This window comes from Puma concolor, chromosome B3, assembly GCF_028749965.1.
Source record: "Puma concolor isolate L17-30 chromosome B3, mPumCon1.1.hap2, whole genome shotgun sequence".
Taxonomy (NCBI): Eukaryota; Metazoa; Chordata; class Mammalia; order Carnivora; family Felidae; genus Puma; species Puma concolor.
The window spans coordinates 139423851-139445837 of record NC_141672.1 but is presented as its reverse complement, the minus strand read 5'-3'; the positions used below and the strand labels follow the sequence as shown (position 1 = coordinate 139445837).

The window sequence follows — 21987 nt, the reverse complement described above, 5'->3', positions numbered from 1 at the left end:
GCTTCAATCCTAGGTCCCTCCCTCTCTCTGCCCATCCCCCGCTCATGCTTTCTCTCACGCTCTCTTTCTCAAAAATAAAGTAAAATTTTAAAAAAAGAGAAAAGAAATTAAGATCTCCAAAGAGAAAATACATCCATAGATTTCCCTACTGTTATTTGAAGGAATGAGGTAATACAATTACTTTATATCTTTAAAACACTTTATTTAGTCTTATGTCTTAAATTATTAGAAAATAGAAACATTAAAAAAAAATATCAAGGTAATGAACATTCATTGTAGGCTTGTTATGTATCGGGTGCCTTCTAATCTATATTATTTCATTTACTTCTGGGAAGAAAGTATGCTCACTTTATAGATGAGGAAGTTGAGGTTCAGAAATGTTACAAGAATAGGAGGTGGAAGCATCAGGATTTGAACCCAAAGACCCTTGAATCTTAGCTAGGTGTCATGTCAAACTTTAAGAAGGAAGTCAGAGGACTTAAGGAGGTAAACCTTTAATGAGTAAGTTCTAAGGAACTTAGAACGGTGTCAGGAACATGGTAAGCCTTCTATCAATGTTCACTCCTGTTATGGGTATTGTTATTATCAGAAGACCAACCGTAAGACCTCGTTTCGAAGAGAATCTCTGATACAGTTACTTCTCAACCACATCCAGCAGATCACTTCGTACCTAGAGATACGACGGTGACCATTATTCTGATGGTACCACTGGCACGTGACATTTACAGAGTGATTCAGGCTTTGTAAGCCTTCCACTTTTCCATTCTTAGGGAGAAAGGGCTCTCATATGGGTTTCTAGAAAGCTTTCATAGTCCACACCTGGAAGGAAAGATACAGGGATTTTTTTTTAATGTTTATTTATTTGTTTATTTGTGAGTGAGAGAGAGACAGAGCATGAGCAGGGGAGGGGAGAGAGAGAGGGAGACACAGAATCCGAAGCAGGCTCCAGGCTCTGAGCTGTCAGCACAGAGCCCGACGCAGGGCTCCAACTCACGGATCATGAGATCGTGACCTGAGCTGAAGACAGATGCTCAACCGACTGAACCCCCCAGGCTCCCCGACACAGGGATTGTTAGACATCAGACTGTTGGTGGTGGTTTCAACAAGGCAAACTCAGGCCATTCTTGCCATGAACAGAAAACAGTGATGGCTCAGAGATAAGAGACGCAAGGGCCAAGGTGGTTGAGAAAGGCTTGCTTGGAACTCTGTCTCCCTGAAATGTTTCCAAGGTTGATGGAGAGGATCGGTGTGAACTTCATACCGAAGACAAATCTAATTCCGATAAGACATAAGGAACGGCAGATATTTAAGGACTGTGGAATTGAATTGAAATTATCCCTCAGTTTTTGCCTTTAAAATTTGCTCTACTTGAGCTACTGCTAGCTTGCTGATCAATTTCTCAGGTGTTAAAAAAAAAAAAAAAGTTACATTTTGGGCAGAGTGCCCCAGCTACTTCCTTCTCTGGGCCTTTGTTCCTGCTGGTTCTCTGCCTTCTCAGCCTGAGCTCTGCCTGCCGCTTCTCAGGGCTTCCTTCAGCATCATTTCCCCAAAGAAGCCTTGCTAACTGCCTGCCCCGCCTCTCGCTGTCTCCACTCTGGGTGAAGTAGCCCTTCTCTGAGCTGGTTGAGACCCCAAGCGTACTTCTCTACCTATATCATAGCTCGTATCACTTTGAATTGATTTCTCTTTCTGCACTGAAAGTATCTGGTAAGTGTCCGAATCTCCACGTGGGCAGGAGCACCTGGGCCTTCTGTCCTTCATCAACATGGTGACGGGTGTGTGCAGTAATCCCTCAGGAATGACAACGTGGCCTGAACCTCCTCCGAAATAGTGGGCCCCTCACTGTCAGCCGTGCAGATGGTAGCTGGGATCCCCTGTTTAAAAAACAAGCTACCTTCACTTATTTTGTGAGTACTCTCTCGGCTAAATCTCATTTTGAGAGACAAAAAGATACCTTGAAAGGCGAATCTAAAAATCTAGGTATAGAGATGACAAAAGGACCACAGAAGACAAGGATGAAAGCTTGGGTGATGCGCTTCATTTTCCCCAGAAGGTAGACTTCCCTGGGCCCGCCTGACGTCATCTCCATTCGTTTGATGTCCCTTTAGGGCAACAGCCGGAAATGGAGATAGATACTGGCTCCGGCAGCACTAGGCTCTTCTCGCGGATCCTCCTTCCAGTCGAAGCTGGGAGCCAAGCCTGAGGCAGGCTATGGTATGCAGGATTTGAATTTTTCCTGGCACATGCGTGAAACAGTGTGATCCAACTGGTAGCAGAAATTCCATGTTTGTGCAGGACAACATCTGCAGATTTTATCTTCAGTACAGCCCAGATACAGTCACACTTGGTATTTAAAGAATGACGTGAAACAACCGCAGAAAGAGATAAAATGGCAAGTACTCTCTGTCCAGAGTCTCTGTAGCTGTTTCAAATATGAATAGGCTTTGTAACTAGAAAAGGAAACAGGAAAGATTGGGGGTGGTGGGGAGGGGGAGGGGAACAGAGATATGAGGATTTATCTATCAGAGCTGGCATATATACAGTAACCAGTCCTGTGTCGGCTTTGGAGTGGAGGGAACACGAACTGTCTAGAGCTAGAAAGATGTGGGCTCCTGGTGCTGGCGTGTGCGGAATGATGTAGGTATGAAGTTATTCATGGCAACATTGCTAATATAGCAAGAGATTGGAAACAGCCCAATATCCAACAATGGAGGACTGGTTAAGTCACTGATGGTATGCCCATACAATGGAATGCTGTGCTCTGTAAAAGGGAAGGAATGAGGAAGCTCTTAATGTGGCAGGATGAAAAGATATACAAGATATATTGTTCTGGGGAAAAAAGCAAGACACAGGGCAGTGGGCACAGAATGCCATGTTTTGTGTAAAAAAGGAAGAAAAATAAGAACATATATATATTTAAATTTATTTATTTGAAAGAGAGAGAGAGAGAGAGAGAGAGAGAGAGAGAGAGAGAGAGAGACTGAGCCTGGGAGGGGCAGAGAGAGAGGAAGAGAGAGAATCCCAAACAGGCTCGACAGAGTCAGCACAGAGTTCCACACGGAGCTTGAACCCACCAACCGTGAGATCACAACCTGAGCTAAAGTCAAGAGTCAGGCGCCCAACTGACTGAACCACCCAATTGCCCCAGAATATATATTCTTACTAAGTGTTATAGGCATAAAGAAATGATAAAAGTATAAAACAAGGAGAAGATGGCAGTTACCTGTGTGTGTGGCAAAGAAGACAAAAGGGGAGGGGAGCTGGATATTTGGGGGTCGGGGGTCCAGGAGACTTTTTTATTGTATACCTTGGGATTATTTTGAGACATGAGGTTATATTATCTATTTATAAATCAAATAAAACAAACAAAAAGTCAAACAAACAAGCATCATGGCTCAGCTGCCCCTGGGAATTGACTTACCAACTCCCAGTCTCAATTTTGTCATCAGAATAATGGGGTTATTTATATTGCCTGGCCAGCCTGGTGGGTCACTGAGCAACAGAAAGCACTAAGTGCACAGCCTGGAGGGGTGCTCACAAACGTTGGCTGATTTTCCTTCCCTGTGAAAGTGCCAGTGTCTCTCTGACCTGGGCGGGATTGTGATCCCCTGGCTCAAAATTTCTCAAGAAACATCTTGGGAGCAGCTTTCCTGCTGTTTGCCTTCTCATGACCTTATCTGAGTCTTGAGTCCACAGTAAAAAATGGCCAAGGCCCTTATGAGTTCAGTAGCTTTTGAACACTCTTCTTTGAAGTGGGGCAGCCTCTAGAAACCTCTGCTTTGTTTTCCTCTTGGTTGATTTCTTCCAAATGGGCTCCTCTGTTGGGTCAAATCCTGCCCAGTCTCCTGGAGAGCGGTCGCAGGCCTCAGAGCTGCCTGAGGGCGCTCTGAGCATTTGGGAGGATTCAGGTTCACCCTCTGACCACTTTGCTCAATTGCTTTCTCGCCAAATCACTCCTCCGGGCTTCAGTAGCCTGGTGAAGTGAGGGGACAGACGCATGGAACCAAAACCTTGTGTCCTAGAGAGGCCAGGGAAGACACCGCGGAGTCAGATTGGGGGCGCTAAAGGGGCAGCCAGCGCCACCCCCCCTTTGTGATTTAAGGGCCACGGGGTGCTCTGGCCTCGAGGCTAGTGTTTGATCTGGCGCCGGCCAGAGCAGAGAGCCGCATGGAGAGCGCAGAAGTCACGAAAGAACACTCAGTGTTTGCTGGGGGTTGGACAAAGCCTGCGGTGAACCTGAGCAGATCCTGCGCGTCCTCCTCGGTATGGGGAGCAAGCGCGGCCTCTAGCGGCCGCTCCTAGATCTGCTCTCTGGGGCCTTCATGCTTGCTGGTGGGACTGTCCTCTTCCCGCTAGGCCACAGCCCCTGAGGAGCCGTGGGAAAGAGGCGCAGGACCGCCGGACGTTCGTTGTCCCCTGGAAACCTTGGCCAGGCAGAGTCGTGGCCCGTCCTGCAGGGGAGCGAGCGAGTCAGGCCGGGCCTGCCCGCATGCGGCTTGAGTCACATTCCCTCTGGAGCCCTGCTTCTCATGCGCGAGTGCATCCAGAATCCCTCCCCTTCTTCCTTCCTGTGCTTCTGTCCACCTGCTCTCCTCCCCCAGCTCTGTCCCTTTCCCACCTCCGTTATCAGGTTATCTGGGGTCCCACTGAACTTAATCTTCAGGTAGTGATTTGCGGCGCTGGTTGCTGCACGGAATCTGGGGTGCAGGTGGTGGTGGGGCTCCTAGGTCTTGAATGAATGAAGCCAAGCCAGTTTGGGGCAGACTTGAAGGAGAACCTGAATCATTCACCTGAACCTACTTATTTTCTAGTTATTGGAAAGCACACAACATCCACTCTTTTTCTTGTTATAAAAATGTTGGTATTATGGAATGTTGTGTTGGAAATACTGATGAAACCCTCTGCTTTCATGGAAGATCAATATAAATTCTATTTTTGTTTCCTTTTGAAAAAAATAAAAACACAAAACAAATCCAAGCACTTGAACCCTTGTGTACATGAAACTGTTTTCAGCAGTAGGCACTACATTTCCTCTAACCCAAGGTTGGTCCCGTTAGGGCAATTAAAAGGGCATAACATGACACTGACTTTTTGCACACATGCCTTCAAATTTCTGTTTTCTGTATTACAAGCTACTGTCCACCCAGGGTCATAAATCCCCGGAGGGGAGAGTCATATGTCACATCACGTGATGAGCTTTGCATCTGTTTTGCAGCTGTTCATTTTGTACTTTGATTTTGTCTTTTGGAAACCCTAGAGCACGGCTTCTCAAGCACGAATGTGCATATGAATCACTTGGGGATCTTGTTAAGATGCAGGTTCTGAGTCAGGAGGTCTGGGGAGGGCTGAGATTCCCCGGTTCTAAGGAGACGCCAGTCCTGTTGATCTGGACACCACCCCTGAGTAGTAAGGAGGAGGAGATGTCCTTGGTGATTCCGGTCTGTTCTTTTTCTCATCCTTTCTCTTCTTGTTTTTTTTTTTTTTTTTTTTAATATCCTGTACTGTAGTCCTGACTGGAGAGAAACCGTGACAGCAAAGTCAAAAGCTATGTTGATACATGATTCGTGGGTAGCATCTTATGCTTCTTCAGGTCATCTGGAAGAACACAAAAGGCTCCTGTAGGCAGCTGTAACTGAAACCAGAGTGACCACAGCAATCTGTGTGTGAGCCACCGGGAACACACCCTAAACCAGTGGTTTGAATTCCCTTGCCCTTATGTTCCTGACATAAGAGAAGCAGCAGGTGGTTGCCCAAGACTCCGGTCTTCTGTCTCTTCTTTATAGATGCTGTGATCTAGGCAGGGTTCCTCAGCCGCGGTGCTGGTGATATTTGGGGCTGGATCGTTGTTTGCCGCAGGGAAGGCGGTGTGCCCCGTGCATTGGAGGGTGTTCAACAGCATCCCTGGACTCCACCCATTTGACTCCAGTAGCCCCATCCCACCTCCACTCAGTAGGTTAAGCATCCAACTTCAGCTCAGGTCACGATCTCATGGTTAGTGGTTTCAAACCCCACATTGGGCTCCTCGCTGGCAGTGTGAAGCCTGCTTGGGATTCTCTCTGTCTCTGTGTCTCTCTCTCTTTCTCTCTCCCTCTCTCCGCCCCTCCCCAACTCACACACACACTCTTTCTCTCTCAAAGTAAATACATAAACTTAAAAAAACACCCTAAAACTATAAATTGCTGTCTTTCTTTGCATCCCCCTATTCAGTTTGTTCTCAAAGAGGCAGTAACTGCGGTCTAATGGACAGCATTTTGGCCTTGGGGGCTGAGGATTCGAGTTGGAATCCCAGCGATGCAACTTACTAACTATGACCTCGAATGAATGGGTCATTTAATATCCACAAATCTCTGTCTCTTCAGCTTGGAATATGGGTTATTTATTCCTAGCTCATAGGTTGCTGTGAAGATTAAAGGAGATTAATGAGGGTATGGAGAATATAGTACCTGCCTTTTGAGAGTGCTCAATAAGGTATGCGTGTTTATATGTCATTTATTTATTTATGCATCCAGTAAATAAGGGACACAGATTTTGGGTCAGGGAATACGATCCTGTACTAAGTGCTTGGAACATTTCAGAAGAATGAAAATGATCCAGAAGAGGAAAGGAAGAGCCAGGAGGATTGGGTCAGTCATCTCCTCAACATGAACATCTATCTGGAAGCCTCTAAATTGGCCCCCCCGAGAGATTGGTTGCAAGAAGGAAGAAATATCTGTATTAGGAGAGATGGGCTTCCCTGATGAGTTCTCAAAGTGTTGTCCCAACACCAGCAGCAGCAGCAGCAGCACCTGGGAGCTTGTCAGAAGTGAAACCACAAGGGCGAGACCCTAATTCTCATTTGATTCATGGGCAAGAATCTCAGGCCCTCACTCAGAGCTGTTTTCTGGTCTTTTTTTTTTTTTTTTTATGTTTATTTTTGAGAGAGAGAGAAACAGAGCACAAGCAGAGGCGGGGGAGAGAGAGAGGGGACACAGAATCTGAAGCAGGCTCCAGGCTCTGAGATATCAGCACAGAGCCCGATGCAGGGCCTTGAACTCACAGACCGTGATATCATGACCTGAGCTGAAGTCGGATGCTTAACCGACTGAGTCACCCAGGTGTCCCTTTCTTTTTTCTTTTCTTTTTTTCTTAAGAAATGATGTGTAATTGACCTATGACATTATATTAATTTCAGGTGTATAACACAATGATTCAAAATTTGTATATGTTGTGAAATGATCACTATGGTAAGTCTAGTTAACACCTATCACCATATGTAGTTACAGCATTTTTTTTCTTGTGATGGGAACTTTGAAGATTTACTGTCTTAGCAACTTTCAAATATGCAATACAGTATTACTAACTATAGTTGCCATTCGGCACATTACATCCCTGTGACTTATTTTACAACTGGGAATTTGTACCTTTTGACTTCCTTCACCCATTTTGCCCACTCTCTGCCCTCCACTTCTGCCAACCACCAATCTGTTGTCTGCATGGATGAGCTTCGTTGCTGTTTTTGTTTTAATTTTTTAATTTTTATTTTTTAAATGTTTATTTTTGAGAGAGAGAGAGAGAACACTAGTGAGGGAGGGGCAGAGAGAGAGAGAGACAGAGAGACAGACAGAGGATCCAAAGCAGGCTCTGAGCTCTTAGCCCAGTGCAGGGCTCAAACACACGAACTGTGAGATCATGCCCTCAGTCAAAGTCAGATGCTTAACCAACTGAGCCAGCCAGGCCCTCCTAGTTTTGTACTCTTAGATTCCACATGCAAGTGAGATTATATGGTGTTTGTCTAATTTCACTTAGCATAATGCCCTCAAGTTTCATTCATGTTGTCACAAATGACAAGAGTTCATCCTTATTTATGGCTTAATAATATTCTGCGGTATATTTTTATATATAAAATGTTCTTTATCCATTCATCTATTGATGGACGCTTAGGTTGTTTCCATATTTTGGCTATTGTAAATAATGCTGCAGTGAACATGGGGGTGCATATATCTTTTTGAGTTAGTGTTCTCATTTTCTTTGATAAATATTCAGAAGTGGATTGTCTGGATCATATGATAATTCTATTTTTAATTGTTTGAGGAAACCCCATACAATTTTCTGTGGTGGCTTCACCAATTTACATTCCTGCCATCAGTGCACAGGGTTCTGTTGTCTCTAAACCCTCACCAACACTTGTTATTTCTTGTCTTTTTGATAGTGGCCACACTAACAGGTGTGAGGTAGTAACTCAATGTGGTTTTGATTTGCATTTTCCTGATGATTAGTGATGTTGAGTATCTTTTTCATCTGTCTGTTGGCCATCTGTATGTCTTCTTTGGATACATGTTCAGATTCTCTGCCCCATCAGAATGTTTATTTGTCTTTTGCTATTGGGTTATATGTGTTCTATGTATATTTTGAATATTAGCCCCTTATCAGATATTTGATTTGCAGATATTTTCCCCCATTCAGCAGGTTGCCTTTTCATTTTGTTGATGGTTTCCTTTGCTGAGCAGAAGCTTTTTAGTTGGATGGAGTCCCACTTGTTTATTTCTGCTTTTATTGCTTTTGCTTTTGGTGTTGTATACAAGAAGTCATCACCAAGACCTATGTCAAGAAGCTTACTGCTTATGTTTTCTTCCAGGAGTTTTATGGTTTCAGGCCTTACATTTGAGTCTTTAATATATTTTGAGTTACTTTTTGCACATGGTCCAGTTTCATTCTTTTGCATGTGGCTGCCCGGTTTTCTCAATGCCATTTATTGAAGAGGCTGTCCTTTCCCCATTGGATACTCTTGGCTTCTCTGTCATAAATGAATTGGCCATATATGAGTGGAGTCAGAGTTTTTTCTTAGGTTTGCTTTCTACAAAGTATGCATTTTCTAATCCATAGCAGAGAAGAAACGGCAAATTAGTAGATGTGATGTAGACCTATTAGAAGTAGGGAAAATGAAGGCAAAAATAAGACGACAATTGATAAAGAATGAAAAACTCCCAAATGTTAAGACTGGACTTGGGTCCTTCAACATAGGGCAAACAGCCACATATCCTTCAATAAATCCTGTGGTCATTACTTAATATCCTAAAAGTAGATATTTGTCAAATGGCCTAGAATTGAGAAAAACTTATTTTTTAAAAGTTTATTTATTTTTGAGAGAGAGAGAGTGAGTCTGAGCAGGGGAGGGACAGAGAGAGGGAGAGAGAGAATCCCAAGTGGGGACGTGGGGCTTGAACCCATGAACTGTCAGATCAGCTGACATTAGAAGTCGGAAGCTTAACCGATTGAGTCACCCAGGTGCCCCGAATTGAGAAAAGTTTAAACCATGTTCTTTGTTCTATGGTTTAAAATCCATAGGATGATGTAAGTTTCAGAAAGATTTTTAGAAATAATATACTTCAAATAAATAAAATTTGAGTACTTTCAGGAGTTAGCTTTATTTGGGAATGTCACTCGATGGTATGCTTCCTTCCCAAGAAAGTAATCATGAGGCACCGCTGTAACTTGTTAGAGGTCAAGAGCCATGCCCCATACTTTTTCTATAGCTACCTGAGCACACTGTAAGAACTCAAACACATGTTGGCTGATTAGGCTTCTTTGTCGGCATTGAGATAAAAATTACAGAAACTCAATTGTTTTTGTAGCCATCATGCTGTTCCCACTTTGTCCTATTGTTGCTTCTTTCTTTAAAGTCCAACATTCTCTGTATCGATTGCTTTTTTTCCTTTGGAGATAGTGAAATTTATGCAAGGAGAGCAACCTTGCTGGGAACATTTGTTTCCTTTCCATGTTGTCTTTCCATGGCAGTGAACTCACCGGCTAACTCCCTTTGGGTACTAATCATAGTCATCGATCTTTACGAGCTGAGTGGTTTTCATCCTTTATTACCAGCTAGGAAGACCATTGTTTCAGGGATCGGCCATTTGTTGAGATGACTTATTAGGAAGGCCTTAAATTCTCAAAGTGTGGTCCTTGGACCACCAGCTGCAGCATCACCTGGGACCTTGTCAGAAATGCAAATTTTCTGGCCCCTCTCAGACTTACTGAATTAGAAACACAGTGGGTGGGACCCAGAACAAGCCCTCCAGGTGATTCTGATGCATGGTCAAGTTTGAGATTCAGTGCTCGAGATAAGAGTCCCAGTCTTCCTCCACCTCTCCGCTTTTGCACCCTCATGGGGACAAGCTGTTCTCAATTCAGAATATTTGGACTATAAATTTAGAGAGGTATGCAAGCTTCGTAAAAAGATCTGGCTGAGATAAACCTGGCTTAAAAAAATTTTTTTTAATGTTTATTTATTTTTGAGACAGAGAGAGAACATGAGCAGGGGATGGGCAGAGAGAGGGAGACACAGAATCTGAAGCAGGTTCCAGGCACCGAAATGTCAGCACAGAGCCTGGCACGGGGCTCAAACTCACAAACCATGAGATCATGACCTGAACTGAAGTCTGACGCTTAACCAACTGAGCCACCCAGGCGCCCCGAGATAAATCTGGTTTTAAATTTTAGCTCTGCTACTTACTAGCTACAAGTCTTTTAGCACATTCTTTTTTTTTTTTTTTTAATTTTTTTTAATGTTTGTTATTGAGAGAGAGAGAGAGACACAGAGCATGAGCAGGGGAGGCGCAGAGAGAGAGGGAGACACAGAATCCGAAGCAGGCTCCAGGCTCCGTGCTGTCAGCACAGAATCTGACACGGGGCTCAAACTCACAAACTGCGAGATTATGACCTGAGCCGAAGTCGGACGCTCAACTGACTGAGCCACGCAGGCACCCCTCTGAGCACATTCTTAACACACTAAATGTTATTAGCCATTTTGAGACTTGGTTTATATAATGCTTTCCTCAAAGGGCTGTCCCAAAGACAGAAAGAGCTAATGTGTATTATAGCACTTTGTACAAAGCTTCACACACAAAAAAGGCTAAATGTTAGGACTCTTGTCCTTTCTTATTTTGTTTAGGCATCAGACATTTCCACTTGGAGAATGTTTTCCTATAAAAACAACATATGGTACTCAGAATCAAATGTACCTGAAATACGAAGATTAGCATTATACTTTAGACATGTTATGGGTTAAAAACAAGCCCAACAGGCTTTTGTGTATTGACCTGGGAACTTAATGATCCAGTTATTTCTTCATTTACTCGTGCCTTTAAAAAGCACAATACCATTTCCCTATAGGGAATTATATTCCAACTTCCAAAACGTAATTTACAAATGACTTTTGGGACATGCTCTGTTCATTAGAGTTTCTAGGCATATAGGGTATCTTTAATGTAATCCAGATAGTCAAACTCAAGGAGCCAGGGATTGGGAAGCTCCATAAAATGAGTGTCTTTCCTCAATGCTAATAATATGCTTTGTAATTAAGCAAAGCTCAAAGGACAGCATAGTTGTGACTTGTTTTTGGTGGTGACTATGCTAAGTTGAAATGATGAAGTCAGACACTAAGGCAAAGTGGAGCTGACTTGAGGCACAGAGGAAAGTGGAAACACCCATTTTGGGCACCTGTTGGCCATGAAGTAAAACTCATTGTCTGCAGGATAAATTTCTCACTGTGCATCTCGTTAACTCAGTTACCACATCATCAGGTGCCTTCAACGCTAGAGTTCAAGGGCAAGAGCTCCAGGTGCCTGAAATGAACCACTCATATTTTCTGCCTAACGGGAAAGGCACACATGGCGAGGTGACATCTCAACTTTTGTTTGAGGTCAATGATAAATTTTCCCTTCCTTAAACTTGGTCTGTCAAAATGTAAGTGGATGTGTCCCACAGGGACTGCTAATTTATTTGAAGCAGTGTGGTATGGTGAACAGCAGTGCATATGGGGCAGAATATCTGGGTTATAACCTTGGCCTTCCTTGTTGCAAGCAAGGTGATCTTTGATGTCATGCAACCCTTTTGAGCCTGAGTTTTCACTCATGTAAAAGGGTGGTGGTAATAATAATAATAGTAATAATACCCAACCTTCCTAATTCACAGGGCTATTGTTACAAGGAACAAATGAAATGGCATATATGAATATCCTAACCCTGCCTTTAGGAGCATGGAATATTTAGCCAGAAAAATCCCTAGAAAGGTATCGAAATTTTTTTTTTCAACGTTTATTTATTTTTGGGACAGAGAGAGACAGAGCATGAACGGGGGAGGGGCAGCGAGAGAGGGAGACACAGAATCGGAAACAGGCTCCAGGCTCTGAGCCATCAGCCCAGAGCCCGACGCGGGGCTCGAACTCACGGACCGTGAGATCGTGACCTGGCTGAAGTCGGACGCTTAACCGACTGCGCCACCCAGGCGCCCCCCTAGAAAGGTATCGGATGGAGCTTTTTTAACTACAGGGAGACCTTTTGATGGCAGAAAGCAAAGGAAGCAACTACAGATGGAATGGCCTTGAGTAACACGAAAGATTTTTCAGGACAGCATTCGACTTGGGAGTTCCTCTTTTCCTTTTTTTTTTTTTATTTTTTTTAAATGTTTATTTATTTTGAGAGAGAGAGTTGGGGGGGGAGGGGCAGAGAGAGGGAGACACAGAATCCCAAGCAGGCTCCAGGCTCTGAGCTGTCAGCACAGAGCCCGATGTGGGGCTCGAACTCATGAACCGTGAGATCACAACCTGAGCCAAAGTCGGACGCTTAACTGACTGAGCCACCCAGGCACCCCATCTTTTCCTACTTACAGCCAAGGACTCTCTACCCCTTCCGCCCCAGCTGGAGAAGGTGTTCCCAAAGGTTTCTGACAGGTGACTGCAGGGGTGGCCTGCAGCTGGTGTTTGCAGAACGTCTTCATTTAAACATACCAACCACCTTTCAGCACTTGTGTGAATGTTTAGCATCAGTGGGAACACATGAACTACAGCGACAGAAATGGAGTTGAAGAATCTGAACTCAAAAAACTATAAAGAGTAAAGCCATGTTGCCCTGTCATTTATTTACTTCTTTTTAAAAGTTTATTTTTTAATCTATTTTCAGAGAGAGAGAGAGAGAGAGAGATTGTAAGTGGGGAAGGGGCAAAGACAGAGAGGGAGAGAGAGAATTCCAAGCAGGCGCCACAGGGCCCGGTGTGGGGCTTGAACTCATGAATTCATGAACTGTGAGATCATGACCTGAGCCGAAATCAAGAGTTGAATGCTTAAGCGACTCAGCCACCCAGACATCCTGCCCTGTCATTTATGATTGTCTTTTGCCCATCCTGGCAGAGAGAAGGAGGTTTAGTACCTGAAGGGATAGAACAGAGAACCTCTGGATGGGGTACTTCAGACATACTTGTGGGAATGGGCACCATACTGTAACAACACAGAGAGATTAAGTGACCATATGTACTCTAAATTCAGAACAAATGGACCTCTAGCCCTGCTTTTCCAGTTGGCTGCCAGACCAGGGCTTTTACCTCTGGGCAGGACATTGGAAGGCTATTCTTGGAGAAATAGATCAAAGAATGAAGAGCTATTTATACTGACATCAGAGTTTCACCTTAAAAGGCACCACCCGTCCAAACCTACAGTGAAGTTCAAAGTCACCCAAACTCATCATATGCCTAGAGCTTCCAACCAGCTTTTCTTCTCTACTGGTTATTATGTGTGGATGACCAAAAAGTCCTAGGTATCTGAGGAAAGTCCCTATCATGATAGGTTGAGATGAAAAAGGCAAACAGACAGCAGCAATGCAAAGCATACAGAGACAAGACAGGGAGAATAACACATAATAAAAAAGAAGCTCTTAAATTCTCAGAAGGAGGGCGCCTGGGTGGCTCAGCCAGTTAAGTGTCTGACTCTTGGTTTTGGCTCAGGTCATGATCTCACAGTTCGTGGTTTCAAGCCCTGCAATGGGTTCTGTGCTGACACAGTTTAGCCTGCTTGGGATTCTCTCTCTCTCTCTCTCTCTCTCTCTCTCTCACACACACACACACACACACACACACACACACACACACACTCTCCTTCTCTCTCTGCCCCTCCTCTGGCTCTCTCTCTCTCTCTTTCTCTCTCTCTTAAAAATAAATAAATAAACTTAAAAAAAAATTCCCAGAAGGAAAGGAGAACATACTGTGTCCATGGGGGGAGAAAAAAAAAAAAAAAAACCCAGGAGGCTATAAAAAAGAAACACTCAGGACAAAATGTGCTTCTAGAAATACAAACTCAATAGATGAAAATTACCCAGAAAGTAGAGTAAGAAATATAGAAATGGAAGCTAGAATAACAATGTGAGAAAATTAGATCAGTACAGGAGATCCAATATCTAAATAACTTGAATTCCCAGAATGAGAGAACAGAGAAAAAAAGGGGATGAAATCATCAAAGAAAAACTTGAAAAAAATGTCCCTGAGTTAAAAAACAGAAGTTTCCAGATTCAAAAGGTTTATTGAATGTACAGCGAAATGGATAAAAATAGACTTACAACAAGGCATAGCTTGTGAAATTTTGGAATGCTGTTAACAAACAACTTTCTGCAAGCTTCCAATGAGAAAAAGAAAGGATAAATAAAAAGGATTAGGAAGAAAAATGGGTTTGGACATGCTTTTAAAATTCTTAACAAAAACTCCATCTTAGAATTCTCTACCCAAACTATCACTTAAGTTTGAGAGTTGAAAAAATACATTTTTGGGCACACACAGTCTCAAAACCTTTATGTCTCATGCACTATTTCTCAAGAATCTCATCTCGAGTATGACATAGTCCACCGAAAACGAGAGAACAAATCAAGAGAGACACGGCGCACAGGAATTAGGACATCCAGTGAGAAAAGAGGAGGCCTCCCATCTTCTGAAGATCCCAGAAGGAGAGCTGTGCTTACACTGTGGCCAGCTGGCCCAGATTGGAGGAGTGAACTTGACAGACAGGTTGAGTGCTGCCATTAGCAAGATCCCCAACTGCCAGGGTGCCTGGGTGGCTCAGTTGGTTGAGGTCTGACTTTGGCTCTGGCCATGATCTCATAGTTCGTGTGAGTGCAAGCCCTGCATTGGGCTCGCTGCTGTCAGTGCAGAGCCCCTTTGGATCCTCTGTCCCCCTCTGTCTCTGCCCCTCCCCTGCTTCAGCCCTCTCTCTCAAAAATAAATAAAACATTAAAAAAAAAATCCCCAACTCCCACGGACTTTCCTTTCCATTCGAGAACAGTGTGTTTGATAATCATACTGGCTTGTCTTGACCACATACTGACTCCTGAGAGCCAGCAATAAAGTCATAGGTTTGTGTGTTTGTTTATTTATTTAATTTTTTTTTTAACGGTTATTTGTTTTTGAGAGACACAGAGAGAGACAGAGCATGAGCCAGAGAGAGGTCGAGAGGGAGACACAAAATCCAAAGCAGTCTCCAGGCTCTGGGCTGTCAGCACAAAGCCCGATCCAGGGTTTGAACTCACAAACTGTGAGATCATGGCCTGAGCCAAAGTCGGATGAGCTACCCAAGCACCCCATAAGTCATAAGTTTAGAATCAGAAAATACTCAGTGGTCCACTAATAATGCTGCATGTCCTATACCTGGCTCATACTTTGGTCCTGCCCGGTTGCCCCAACTGTGGCAAGCTCTCTGTTTCCGAGGACTCACTGACAAGCTGTGGCCCTACATGTGGCCCTTCCAGAAGGGGTGGAAGGTGAAGCCAGACTCAGACTCAAGGGACTCTGCTCACTTTTGCTTTTTCCAGGAGCCTTCGGCTAAAACAGGCATTCATTATTGCCTATTTCTTCCATGGGTAGGGTGGGCTGACTACTGAGTTTTTCAAAATGAAATAATGCATTGTTTAGGGACACATATACTCATGGTACAATTCTTATTTTTTTAATATAAAAGATGGCTTGACATTAAAATGAGGATTGTGGTTAATTCTCTGGGGAGTAAGTGGGGCAGGATGGAGTTAGAGAGGGGCACACAGTGGACCTTAAAATTAACACTTGTAATAGGGACACCTAGCTAGCACAGTTGTTAGAGCACATGACGTTTGATCTCGAGGTCATGGGTTCAAGCCCCACCTTGGGTGTAGAGATTTCTTAATAAATAAAAATCAAAATAAAAAAATCACTTGTAATGTATTTCTAAGCCTAGGTTGTGGGACATTGCTGCTTAACTATTTTTAAAGTGTACATATATGTTTATACAGTCTTCTCTCTGTATCATATATGTTGTGATAAAATTGTTGAAATAAAAATGAACTGAAAGTCCTGTTTCTCGAGTGGATGCTTGAGTGATCCTGGGACCCAGTGAGGCAGATCTAAGGCAGAGTTATTTTGACTTTGATAGAGAGGAGGAAACTCCCAATTACTTAGGTATTAAATTCTCCTAGGAAGCCTTTTTTTTTTTTTTTTTTTTTCCTGACTTGCAGAGGCCTGTTCTTTAGGAATTGAGTCACTGGAAACATTAGGAAAGATGTGGTTACTTCTTTACCAACTGCTGGACCCTGCTTGTTCTCTGCCTTAATTCAGATATTACTGGGGGGGGGGAGCCCCTAATTACAGTCAGTTACTGACTCATAACCATACTTTGCTCGTGGTTATTTCCTCTGAGAAGAATATATGTGGTGTTTCTGCCTGACGTGTGTGTGTGTGTGTGTGTGTGTGTGTGTGTGTGTGTGTGTGTGTGTGTGTATCATTGCTCCGGAATGTCTTTACATGACCTTCAGCACAGGGTGGGCCTTGCTGGGAAGGCTTCGCCAGCTTCAGCGGAGGGCTGGGCAGCTCTAGCCGACACGCCCAGGCGATGGGTGTGGCTTGTAAGTGTCCAGTCTCACGGCTGTCATTTCACATTACCTGCTGTGTGGTCAGTAGTAATGGAACAGAATATGGAAGCTGACCTGTTCCTCTGGACTAGTCAGGACTCCAGGTTGCAAGGGGCAGAAAACCAACCCACAGATTAAACCACGAAGAGATTTATAGGCTCACTTAACTTTGCAGCGTAGAAGGAGATTCTGGCCCAACTGGACCCAAGCGTTCCAACAAAATCGTTAGCATGTTTCTATCTGCTTTCTCCAGTCCTGGCTTCTTTTTCAGGCTCTTATTGTCTTGCCTAGGGCCAGGTGACCATCCCTGATGCAATCACATGGACTGGAGTGGTAGACTGGTCTCATTGACAGCATATATACATACCCATCCCTGTCGGGGCTCCTGGGTGGCTCAGTCGGTTGAGCGTCCGACTTCAGGTCAGGTCATGATCTCACACTCTGAGTTCGAGCCCTGCATGGGGCTCTGTACTGACAGCTCAGAGCCTGGAGCCTGCTTCAGATTCTGTGTCTCCTTCTCTCTCTGCCCCTCCCCCGCTCATGCTCTGTCTCCTCTGTCTCCAAAGTAAATAAACATAAAAAAAAATTTATATACCCACCCCTGTCCTGGGGAGGGGCTTGGAACCACCATCTGACGTGGACTGAGAGAAGAAAAGGTAGTTTTCACTACAGCAGCTATGCACACATAGAAACTACCCCTGGAGTCAATTTTCAATAACTAATGTTTGAATTTATATGATGTCATGATAAATTTTAGGTCTGATTTATGAACTACCATTATCTTCTGACCTGGACATAGTTTATAAGTCTTCACACTTAAAAAAAACCATGCTTAAAAACCTTGAGGGGCACCTGGGTGGCTCAGTCGGTTGAGTGTCTGACTTCGGCTCAGGTCCTGATCTCATGGTGGGTGAGTTCGAGCCCCACCATGGGCTCTCTGCTGTCCATCCCCCTTCTCTACCCTTCCTCTGCTGACACTCGCTCTCTCTCAAAAATAAATAACTGTTAAAAAATAAAAAAATTAAAATCTTTTAAAAAAACTTAAAAAACGTTGAGGTTTCCAATTCAGATGAGTAAAGAAAGTCGTTTTTACTAAAGCAGTTTGACAGGAATAGAGCCCTTATGTCTGTATACTGAATGGGGGAAAAGTTAACAGGAGAAGTCAATCTGCTGCCTCTGATGGGTCTCAGAATAATTTACTCTGACTTGGGGCCTTCAATTCGATTTGATTAAGCAGTTCATGGTTTCGGCCTAGTTCAAAGACTTGTGCATGCAGTGTTCTCACTGAAGGGATTTCTTTCACAGTACCTGGGGAAAAAAGGGGTTTTAGATCTAAGAAGTTTGTTCCAAAACTCCTCCTTTATTATTTACTATTTCTCACTTGGTATTGTGCCTTCTCTGTGGGGACCTACATTATTCTCTTTCATTGCACAGTGGGTAAGATGGACTTTGGGGATACACTGCTTGCTTGCAAATGCCTCACTAACTCTGTGACGTCGACTCCGTCAGTCACTTCGCCTCTCTGCGTCTTCCATTCCCTCATCTGGGAAAACCTCCTACATAGGATTGCCTGCAGAAACTCCTTAGGACCTTGCTGGGCACATAGTGAGCACTTCATGAGTGACTTCTACCACTCTTATTATTTCAGGGGCTCTCAGAGCACACAGCCAAGGGGCCTGTTTGACTTCTGGTTGAGATGGGAGCGTGGAGGGCAGAGGGCAGGCGCCCGAAGCTGGGAAGCCCTATTAAAAGTAGAACAGAAATAGACAGGAGGAAACCAAGCGCTTTCTCTTCAGACTGCTATCAAACCACGCTTCGTTGCAGACTCTGGACTTGGGTATGGCCAGAGATCAAAGGCCCTCTTATGTGCGGTGACATTTCTGAGCACAGGGCTGAGTTGTAAAACTCTTGAATGGAAGATTTTGGCACTTGGAACAGCTTGGGATAGAAAGGCAGAATTTTTATAGAGGCGATTCATAGAACTGCTTATACTCATGGAGAATCCAGACTGTTATGACTCACTTGTCTCTTTATTGCTTTGGACCAAGAACTGTTGTTTCCTTTTAAGTCCCTCTGTAGGAGCTGAGCTACAGCCTAAGGCCCGACATAACTCTTTCGGGAAGACAGTGTGGCTTCAGTGAGCGTGAACAGGAATACCCCCTTGTTGGGCTGTGGGTCAAGTGTACTGGACAAGCCGAATAAGGATTTTATTTTTACCAGGAGATAGAGTTTCTTTTGGAAACTGGCAGCATCCTTAATGCTTCTTTAACTTCAGATAAGCTTCCCTTTTGTCTGTCTGCCCTTTTCATCGTATGAAAGCATAGGCTAAATTTGATTGTGTGACAAGCAGGGGGACAGTGGAACAACTTTGGGAAGTAGAAATCAGTGTGCCTGGGTGGCCTGCTATGCAATTAGGGATAGCAGAAGGGGTCATCTGGAGTCCGGCTTGCCCGAGGTTCTGTTGGGTCTCCTGGGAAGCACTGGGAAGTGGATTTTTGGGCTGATGGTAAGGCCTCGTGTGGTAGGCAGACTTCTAAGATAGCTCCCGGTGCTCCCCACCTCCTGGCACTTTACTCCTTCGTGTAACCTCCTCCTCATGTGTTCTTGCTGGACCTAGTGACCTGCTTCCCATGAACAGAATAGGACAAAGGTAGTGGGATGTCACTTGCATTATTAGGTTACAAAGGACTGTGATTTCTACCTTGCAAGGACACTCTTTCTTGTTGCCCCTTTCTCATACTCTTCCTTGTCTTCTCTTTCATGCTTTGAGGAAGCCTGATGCCATGTTGGAAAGGCCCATGTGTCAGGGAACTGAAGGTGGCTTTTGGTCTATACCCTGCAAAGAACTGATACCCTCAGTCCAATACCTGTGAGGAACTGAGTCCTGGCACACTAGGGGAGTTTGGAAGTATGTCCTGCCCCAGTTGAACCTTGAGTTGACTGCAGTCCAGCTGTCACCTTGACTTCTGTCTTGTGAGAGGCCCTGAACCAGAGGACCCAGTCAGGCATTGCCTGGCTTCCTGGCCCTCTGAAACTGTGATTTGTGTATTGTTTTAATTTGCTAAATTTGGGCATAATTTTTAATGCCTCAGAAGGTAACTAATATAGCAGGTCAATAACATTTACCATCTCAAGCAAAGAGGGAAACAAAGTCTGCCCTCAAACTCTGGGGTTTTGAGTTCTCAAAGTGGGTTGGGAACTCACTATGAGGTAGCAGATTATCCTGAATTCACCGAGACAGAGTTTCTGAAGAACACGGTCTAGGGTTAGGCATGTCTTTAATGTAGAACCTAGGGTTTATCTCAAGACCTTGGGAAAGAATGCCAGAACCAGAAAAGCCATGATTTCTCTGGGATCCTGACTGAAGTTGAAGTCACTGGTTGGGAGGAAATCTACCCCCTTTGGTGACAAAGAGTAGGAAGTGATAAGTGTGAGAAGGAGAAGCACATTCAGGTCTTCATTCACTGATAACTCTGGTTTCAGAATAGAATTACCATATGGGGGGCACCTGGGCGGCTCAGTTGGTTAAGTATTCAACTCTTGATCTCAGCTGAGGTCTTGATCTCGGGCTGTTGATTGATCTCAGGGTCATGAAATGAAGCCTTGCATTAGGCTTCAAGCTCAGTGTGGAGCCTGCTTCAAAAAAAAAAAAAAAAAAAAAAAAAAAAAGGAAGGGGGAGGAGCCAAGACAGCAGAACAGCATGGAAGTTTTTTCTGTGTCTGGTGTCCATGAGATACCGCCAGACCAACAATAAACCATCCTGCACACCTAGAAAACTGATCTGAGGAATAACACAACAATCTGCACAACCTGAACCACGGAATCAGCAGGTACGCGGCGCAGAGAGGTGAACTGGGGGAGAGAGAAGCTGTGGAGGGCAGGGAGCCACTTTTGCGGTGGAGAGAGGATGGAGACTGGGGCGGAGAGGGGGGGGTGGGGTGGGGACAGAATACGGGAAAAGCATCCCCCCCAACCCACAAGCAGCTGGAGAGAAAGTGGAAAAGTGGAAACAGCCACAGGGACTGAACTAAAAAGGGAGAAAGGAGAAAGGAGAGGGTTTAAATTCCATTAAGACTATAAACGGGGGGGGGGGGGGGCACAGAGTCTGAAACTCTGCAGTTCGATACCTGGTGGTGCTCTGATGGGAAGGGCAGATCCTCAGGAGCAGAGTGGGGCCCGGGATTCTTCAGGCCACATGGGGAGAGGCGGTTCCCCTGCTGGGAGGACACCTGGTAGAGGCTGTGTGGGTCCCCAAAGGCAAGGTCCCAGTGGACCCGGGAGAACAGCCACATTCGCTGGTGCTGGAACAAGGTCGTTAAGGGTGAAGCCTGGTGCCAGGTGTGTGTTGTGAGTTTCCATAGTCCCTGAAATGCTGCTGCTGCACTATCTCGCAAACCTTTTCTGGGGTGGGCTGGCACCCGGCCGCAGTCTCTTGGCTTCGGCAGCAGCAGGGTTCCGCGAATGTTCCTGGGTGTGGCCGGCACCTGGCCAGTGCTCGGTGAGAACGTCCCGCAGAGGAGCCGAGCGGGTCAGAGCTGTGGTCCCTCAGAAGTAAGGGGTCAGGAAACATAGCCGCATCTGAGATAAAACTCAGGAGGGAAGGGCTGCCTGGGGCTTGGTCACCGACAGCGTAAAAGCGGGGAGTGGTCAGAGGCCGAAGACAAAGGATGGGTGCACAATTGCGCATCGGGGAGAACAGAGTTCCATACTCGCGACTGAGTTGCTGGGTGTCAGGGCCACTGATCCCACGCATGCGCCACCTACAAGCACCAATCCTCCCCAGTAGGCTAAGCAGCGCCATCTAGTGGAGAACAGAGCCGTTACATTAAGCCCTGCCCAACTGGGCCAACCTCACTCTTCAGGAACACAAGTCTCTCCCCCTGCTTAGTTTATGGACTACAATGTGCTTCATAGTTTGACTTATCGGGGAAAACAAAGTAATTTCAGTAGTATTTCAGTCTATTTGCCGGTCCATCTATTCAATTTTCTTTCTTTTTTTTCCCTTTTTTCTTTTTTCTCTTTTTCGTTTTTCTTTTTCTTGAATACAGAAAGAGAAAAAAATCATTTTTATTTTCAATTTTTATTAAAAATAGTTTTCTTTCATTTTTTTACTATATTTTTACTTTTGTGTAAATTTTTTCAAATTCTATTTTACTTCCATTATTTCATTTTAGTCTATTCAGTGTATTCATTTTTTCAAATTTTCAAACTATTTCCTTTTTTTTCTATTTTTCTTTCCCCCTTTTTTTGTAATCTATCAAGCCCTTTTCAACACCCAGACAAAAACACACCTAGGATCTAGCATCATTTATTTGA

General features: G+C 44.5%; 1 long non-coding RNA gene across 1 annotated transcript; it reads right to left on the bottom strand.

Moving 5' to 3' along the window:
* Window positions 1-181: 181 nt before the first annotated feature.
* LOC147580428 (uncharacterized) lies at window positions 182-21411 on the bottom strand. Its single transcript, XR_015252896.1, has 2 exons — window positions 20799-21411; window positions 182-819 (listed from the first exon to the last, which is right to left on the bottom strand). It is a non-coding gene; the product is annotated as an uncharacterized LOC147580428 (long non-coding RNA).
* Window positions 21412-21987: the final 576 nt, after the last annotated feature.